General features: G+C 36.7%; 1 pseudogene; it reads left to right on the top strand.

The window, feature by feature from the left end:
• Window positions 2,654-3,796, top strand: LOC110269514 (annotated as a pseudogene).

Below are 8,263 nucleotides of genomic sequence, written 5' to 3'. Positions count from 1 at the left end.
AATTCTGTTTCAATTTCATCCTTGGATCTCTCTGCTTTATTTACTGCTTGATTGAATTTAATTTCTGTTAATTGCTCTTCATCTACTTTCCTTGCAATTTACAATTCTCTTGCAATTGTTCTTGTTGGATCTAGGATGGCATTGAGATCTAGACTCGGTTTTCTAGTCTCTGGGTCCTGAGATCTGAACTTTCAATTTCTAATTCTCTGTTTACTGTTTTCATGTTCATTTACTTTTCTGCTTCAAGATCCGATTTAACCCAAACCCTCTTCTACTTCTCTGCTTGATGCAAATTTACTTTTCCTTGTTTAATTTCTGCAAATCCAAGTCCCAATCCCCTTTACAATTCAAGTCATTTACATTTCTTGCACTTTAAGATTCCGCAATTTACATTTCTTGCATTTTAAGTTTCTGCCGTTTAATTTCTTGTTCTTTAAGATTCAGCAATTTATTTCCTGTTCTCTTTAATTCCATACAATTTAATTTCTGCAAATCACAAAACACTCAACCAAATCTTGATTCGCTTGACTAAGTCAACCACTAAACTAAAAATTGCTCAATCCTTCAATCCCTGTGGGATCGACCTCACTCCCGTGAGTTATTATTACTTGATGCGACCCGGTGCACTTGCCGGTTAGATTTATGTGTTTTGGGAGAAATTCATTTTTCCACCAAAATAACTCATCACCTACACATTTCATGAGGAGTCCATCGTTACTTTTTATGAACATTTGTCCATTGAGGGGGCAAAATCCTCTTGTTTCTTTGGTGATGTTGAGTGTTCTGAGCTGTTCATATAGAGGCGTTTGCCAATCATTGGTTTTTCCTTCCATGGACATTCTTTCTTCTCTGGCAGAATATTCAATTGTCTGGTGTTCCAAAGCATGTTGCCCATTTTGAATAGCAACTCTACTCGCAAATGTTGCTTGAACATTCGCATGCTTGTTTTCTGTTCGGAGTACATGCTCAAATAAAATCTTGTCAAATACCTTCATCATGCGCCAAACTTGTTCTCTGCATAGGGCCAGAATTTTTTTCTCTGTGTCGTACCCTTCTTGGATCTATTGTATTATGAGGTTGGAGTCTCCTTTGATATGGAGTTTCTTGACTCATTTTTAGACCGAGCATTAGAGCTTCATACTCTGCCTCATTGTTCGTGCAAGAGAAATCCAATCAAAACATAAAAGATAGATTTCTTCCATGAGAGTCTGTAAGGACGAATCCTTCGAAAACTTTCGAAAGCTTGTAATTCATCACAACGAGACTTTATTTTTGGCCAATAAATACCCCATCTTTGGAACTTTTGGTACAATATGGTGCCCTCTTCTTCGCAAGTGGATCCATGTAGTTGTTCTGATTTTTTTTCTTCCTCTTCTCCTACACATTTCATGAGGAGTCCATCGTTACTTTTTATGAACATTTGTCCACTGAGGGGGCAAAATCCTCTTGTTTCTTTGGTGATGTTGAGTGTTCTGAGCTGTTCATATAGAGGCGTTTGCCAATCATTGGTTTTTCCTTCCATGGACATTCTTTCTTCTCTGGCAGAATATTCAATTGTCTGGTGTTCCAAAGCATGTTTCCCATTTTGAATAGCAACTCTACTCGCAAATGTTGCTTGAACATTCGCATGCTTGTTTTCTATTCGGAGTACATGCTCAAATAAAATCTTGTCAATATACCTTCATCATGCGCCAAACTTGTTCTCTGCATAGGGCCAGAATTTTTTTCTCTGTGTCGTACCCTTTTTGGATCTATTGTATTATGAGGTTGGAGTCTCCTTTGATATGGAGTTTCTTGACTCATTTTTAGACCGAGCATTAGAGCTTCATACTCTGCCTTATTGTTCGTGCAAGAGAAATCCAATCAAAACATAAAAGATAGATTTCTTCCATGAGAGTCTGTAAGGACGAATCCTTCGAAAACTTTCAAAAGCTTGTAATTCATCACAACGAGACTTTATTTTTGGCCAATAAATACCCCATCTTTGGAACTTTTGGTACAATATGGTGCCCTCTTCTTCGCAAGTGGATCCATGTAGTTGTTCTGATTTTTTTTCTTCCTCTTCTCCTACACATTTCATGAGGAGTCCATCGTTACTTTTTATGAACATTTGTCCATTGAGGGGCAAAATCCTCTTGTTTCTTTAGTGATGTTGAGTGTTCTGAGCTATTCATATAGAGGCGTTTGCCAATCATTGGTTTTTCCTTCCATGCAGTGGCGGATCCACGGGGGGACCTAAGGTGGCCATGGTCCCCCCCAAAATTTAAAAAAAAATAGTAAATAGTAATAATTAATAATGCATACATAAAGTTTGGACCATATCAATTTATTATGGATGAGTACCCTCTTTCTGGTCTAGAAAGTCATCCTCGTCGTTTCAAAGCTCATTGGTTTAAGAGTTTTTCTTGGCTAGAATATTCGCCAGAAGTGGATGCTGCATTTTGTCTTCCATGCTATTTATTTTCTAGAAATCAAGTCCATTCACATCAGGAGGATTTCGCAATTGGAAAAAAGTGAATAATGGAAAGAATTGTGCATTTTTATCTCATGTGGGTAAATCTCTTAATTCTCCTCATAATATTGCTGTTAAGTCTTGTAAAGATTTGCTTAATCAATTATCTCACATTGACAAAGTATTGTCTAAGCAAAGCTCACAACAAGTTTTAAGCAATAGATTACGTCTTAAAGCCTCTATTGATACTGTCAGATGGTTAACGTTTCAAGCTTGTGCTTTTAGGGGACATGACGAGAGTCATGAGTCTCAGAATCGAGGAAATTTTCTTGAAATGTTAAAATTATTAGCTTCTTACAATAAAGAAGTGGATGCAGTTATTTTGGATAATGCTCCTCCAAATGCAATATACACATCACCTTCTATTCAAAAGGAAATTCTACATGTTTTTGCTAGAAAGGTGCAAAATGAAATTCGCAATGAGATTGGTAATGCAAAGTTTTGTTTGATTGTTGATGAAGCTAGAGATGAATCTAGAAGAGAACAAATGGCACTTGTTGTTAGATTTGTTGATAAGCATGGATTTGTCAAAGAAAGGCTAATAGATGTTGTTCATGTCAAAGATACTACTTCTGCTACTCTAAAACAAGAGATTGTTCTGCATTATCTCATCACAATCTCAACATTCAAAATGTTCGAGGTCAAGGGTATGATGGAGCTAGTAATATGCGTGGAGAGTGGAAAGGGTTACAAGCTTTAATTATTCAAGAATGTCCTTATGCATATTATGTTCATTGCTTTGCTCATCAATTACAGCTAGCTCTCGTTGCTGCGGCTAAGGAAGTTGTTGATGTTCATGCTTTTTTCCAAAGTTTGAGTAATATTATCAATGTTGTGTGCTCTTCTTGCAAACGCAATGATGAATTACGATCTGCTTATGCAACTGAAATTTCCCATTTAGTTGCAACTAATCAAATTGAAACAGGAAGGGGAGCAAATCAAATTGGCACATTATCTCCAGATTTTCAGAATTTGTCTACTCTTGCTGAATTGTGTCAAAAATTGACAGAGACAGGAAAATCAAATATATATCCTTTAATTGATAGATTAATTCGTCTTGTTTTGACTCTTCTTGTGACAACAGCAACAACTGAACGGGCCTTTTCAGCTATGAAGATTATTAAAACAAGGCTTCGAAACAAGATGGAAGATGAATTTTTAGCAGATTGTATGATTGTATATATTGAAAAGGAAATTGCTTCAAAATTCACTTCAGAGATGATATTTGATGATTTTAGTTCTATGAAGCATCGTCGAGCAAGTTTAAAAATATCAAAATCTTAAAGTATGTAGTTGAACATTGACTTTTATATAATATAATTACTTTTTTGATATATATGCTACAAATCATATTTTGTTAATTTTTTGTTATATTTATATTTAATTGGCCCCCCTCTTATGAAATTTCTGGTTCCGCCACTGCTTCCATGGACATTCTTTCTTCTCTGGCAGAATATTCAATTGTCTGGTGTTCCAAAGCATGTTGCCCATTTTGAATAGTAACTCTACTCGCAAATGTTGCTTGAACATTCGCATGCTTGTTTTCTGTTCGGAGTACATGCTCAAATAAAATCTTGTCAAATACCTTCATCATGCGCCAAACTTGTTCTCTGCATAGGGCCAGAATTTTTTTCTCTGTGTCGTACCCTTCTTAGATCTATTGTATTATGAGGTTGGAGTCTCCTTTGATATGGAGTTTCTTGACTCATTTTTAGACCGAGCATTAGAGCTTCATACTCTGCCTCATTGTTCGTGCAAGAGAAATCCAATCAAAACATAAAAGATAGATTTCTTCCATGAGAGTCTGTAAGGACGAATCCTGCCCTTTCATGAGGATTCGAGGGTGTTCCATCAAACATGAAGGTCCATATTTTCTCTTCATTGCAAGCATGAACAATCTCTATTGTTCCTGAAATTTGATCTGACAACTCTTCAATTGTTGCTTTTTCAGGACAAATTGACAAAAGGTCAGCCAAAACTTGGCTCTTAATGGTGATAGATGTCACCAATTTCACATCATATTCACTTAATAGGAGTGCCCAATGACTCAATCTCCCAGTCAACATTAGCTTTTCGATTAAAAACCTAGGGCCTTCATTTTTTGATAAACCTTCTACTTGGTGTGCTTGGAAGTAGTATCGGTATCTTTGTGAGATGTACATCAAAGTAAGGCAATGTTTCTCTAGTGAGGAGTATTTTTATTCTGGCCCTTTCATGGCTCTACTGACATAAGCAATGGGTTTCTCTTTGCCTTTACGTTCTTGTGCAATTAACTACTAACTGCTTCTTCTCCTACCGCTAAGTACACCTTCAATGGTGCACCAGGTTGAGGGAAAGTTGTAACACCCTAACTTCTAGCATGTCATTATCGCACTAAAAGTCCAGGCGCTACCTACCTCTAATTCTTTAATTTCATACTATATTTATTTAATATTGAGCCTTCGTGAATATAAACTGAATTCTTTTAATAAAGGAATTGAAAAGCCTTTCTCTTAAGCCACACATTCACATAATTATATCCACATAATAATAAATACATAGACTTATTTAAAACTTTTCAAATACAAGTCCTATCCCTCTAAAAACTGAAACAATAAACGATGAGGAAAAAAATAAAATCTAAGACTAAACCAAAAACAGAAAATGAAAACACATATATACTTAAAACTCTGTAGTTGGTTGCGGCTTCACGCCAAAGCTTCCTGAACCTGTCACTGAAAAAAAAATTCTATAGGGGGTGAGAACATCATCCTCGCAAGTTCTCAGCAGGGAAGGGAATACCATTAAAGCAAAGAAATACTTGCAAATATAATTAATTTCTTTATAAAAGCAGTTTATCCTTCAAATAACCTTTTTTGAAAAGCTTTATGGAAAACCCCACTTTCAAAAGTCGTATAGAAACTCCTTTAATTTACAAATCAGTAAGGTTATTAGTTTAAAAAACTAGAAAGGACCAAAGACATGTCTAAGGGCTTCCTACCTAACTTACATCGCTCACTCCTATCCAACTAATTCATAAATTAGAAAAATAAAGCAACACATAATCCATCCTACCTCAACCTCTATCATCACATATCAGAAACCACCCTCATCACGCCTCCATCAAAGAGGGTCTCTTAGATAAACATACACATACAAATCAGATAAAAAAATACAGATAGGGCACAGATACAGCAAGTAGCAGACAGACACTGTAAATTATTTAGGCAATCCAAGATAATGCATACTCAAGCAAAATATACAAATGTATATGATGCATGCCTGTCCTATGGCTGATGAGCTTATCTGTCAGTTATATAGCCAATCCGACATGTTCTGGTAGCTATCCATTGGATAATTCCTCTGTACGAGCATCCCCAAACTCAAAAATATCCATGGAAAAAATTCCAAGCTCATCCATGGGGGAGACAAAACCCCAAGCGGTTCTTCTCCAAACTCCAAGAGCAATCAACCAAGGCCTCTATCAACCCAATCCCATCAAGAGCAAAGGCCCAATTGAAGGCTTGAAAACCATTTGAAGAAAGTGTATAAATAGCATAGGATTTAAGTTTTTAGGGGAGCTTCCCTTTAGTTTTCATAGAGATTTCTTTTCGGGTTTGATTGGGAGCTCACTTTTACATTCTAGCATTGTTGTTTTAATTCAAGAGAATTGGGGAGGAGAATTGATCTCTCTTCTTCCTTGTTCTTGCCCAGCACTCTTTAATTTTTTTTTGCTTCGGATCTTGGGTGGAGAATTGAAGAACTTCTGTTTCAATCTCACCTTGGGATCTTGTTTAATTCTCTGCTTAATTGAATTTCAGTTTCTGTTACTTGCTTCCTCATCTACTTTCTTTGCAATTTACATTTCCTTTGCAATTACTCTTGTTGGATCTAGGAAGGCATTGAGATCTAGACTTGGTTATCTAGTCTCTTAAGTCCTGAGATCTGAATACCAATTTTACATCCTCTGTTTAATGCTTTTCAATCTCATTTACATTTTTGTTTTTAGATCCGATTCAATCCAAGTTATCTTCTACTTCTCTGTTCGTTGCAATTTACTTTTCCTTGTTTAAATTCTGCAAATCCAATTCCCAATTCCCTTTACAATTCAAGCCATTTACATTTCTTGCAATTTAAGATTCAGCAATTTACATTTCTTGCGTTCTAAGTTTCTGCCATTTAATTTCTTGTTCTTTAAGATTCAGCACTTTAAATTTCAGTTCTCTTTACTTTCATGCAATTTACCCACTCCCTTTACTTTCTTTGCAATTTAAATTCTGCAAATCACAAATCTCTCAACCAAATCTTGATTCGCTTGACTAAATCAACCACTAAACTAAAATTGCTCAATCCTTCAATCACTCATTCCATTGGTCCAAAACAACTGCTCGTTTGGGGGAGGACCATTGGAGGATCCAAATCAACATCTATCTACCTTCTTAAGAATTTGTGACACTGTCAAGTCCAATGGCGTGAATCCTGAGACCTACAAGCTTCTGTTGTTCTCGTTCTCATTAAGGGACAAGGCCGCACAGTGGCTTGAAACTTTTCCTCAAGGAAGCATCACTAGCTGGGATGATTTGGTGACTAAATTTTTAGCCAAATTCTATCCACCTCAAAGAGTCATCAGGCTGAAAACTGAGGTGCAAACATTCACACAATTGGATGCTGAAAATCTGTATGAAGCATGGGAGAGATACAAGGCTCTGCTGAGGAAATGTCCACCAGAAATGTTCATTGAGTGGGACAAGCTACAGAACTTCTATGAAGGACTCACTCTAAAGGCTCAAGAATCACTTGACCACTCAGCTGGAGGATCATTGCAACTGATGAAAACAGTAGAAGAAGCTCAAAATAGAAACAAAACAAAAAGGGGTTGGAAGAACAGGAAGATTCCAACAGAGGGGCTTTCCAAAGGTGACAAAGTACAATTGATATATCAACAACTGGGAGCAAGCCAACAAACTGATGACTATTACACTGTCAGCAACATAATCTCGTTGAAACATGCCGAAATTGAACACCAGAGAACAAAGAGGAGGATCACAGTCAGGGGAGACAAGTTGAGGAACTNTGTCGGATCGTTTTTCGCACATCAAGTTTTTGGCGCCGTTGCCGGGGATTGATTAGATTGACAATGATTAAGTGAGGTGGTAGTTTAGATCAAGCACTTTTTCTTTAATTTTNCAATACAATTAAGGAGTGGGAGAACATTGATGAGCAATAATGACACTACAAAGAAGCAAGCAGAGAGCAGCAAAAGGCCAAAAGAAGATGAGGAGCAAACAAAGGCAGATAAAACCAAGGATCAAGTTGTGATGCCAAACAAGAGCATTGAGAAACTCAAAGAGAAGGACAACCAACCACACGGTTCAAAAGAAGTAACTCAGGGGTGAATCCACAAGCCACAATCAATTCATGCATACTAACTGGTCATCTAAGGGCTTGAGAAGCAAGCAACTTTTGAGAATTATGTAGGGAATTCACCACCATTTGAAGACACTATGCATCATAACTCAAAAGGGCACAACAGAAGGAAGGACAAAGGAACTGCAAACCAATAGGTTGTATTTACACTTAACTCTTACTGTTGAAAAATGTTTTGACTCGTGTTTGTTAAAGTGTTCATCTAATACAAGTAGAATCACTCTTAGAATAAGTAAGCTAGTCTATGTGTGTGCTTGTGTGTTTACTTTCACTGAACAAAAGCATGTTTTGTCCCCTGCATCTTTAATTCAATAAAAGAAATGTTTGAATATGAAGTGAGACAGT

This window comes from Arachis ipaensis, chromosome B03 (assembly GCF_000816755.2).
Source record: "Arachis ipaensis cultivar K30076 chromosome B03, Araip1.1, whole genome shotgun sequence".
Taxonomy (NCBI): domain Eukaryota; kingdom Viridiplantae; phylum Streptophyta; class Magnoliopsida; order Fabales; family Fabaceae; genus Arachis; species Arachis ipaensis.
This window is presented reverse-complemented; position numbering and strand designations above follow the sequence as displayed.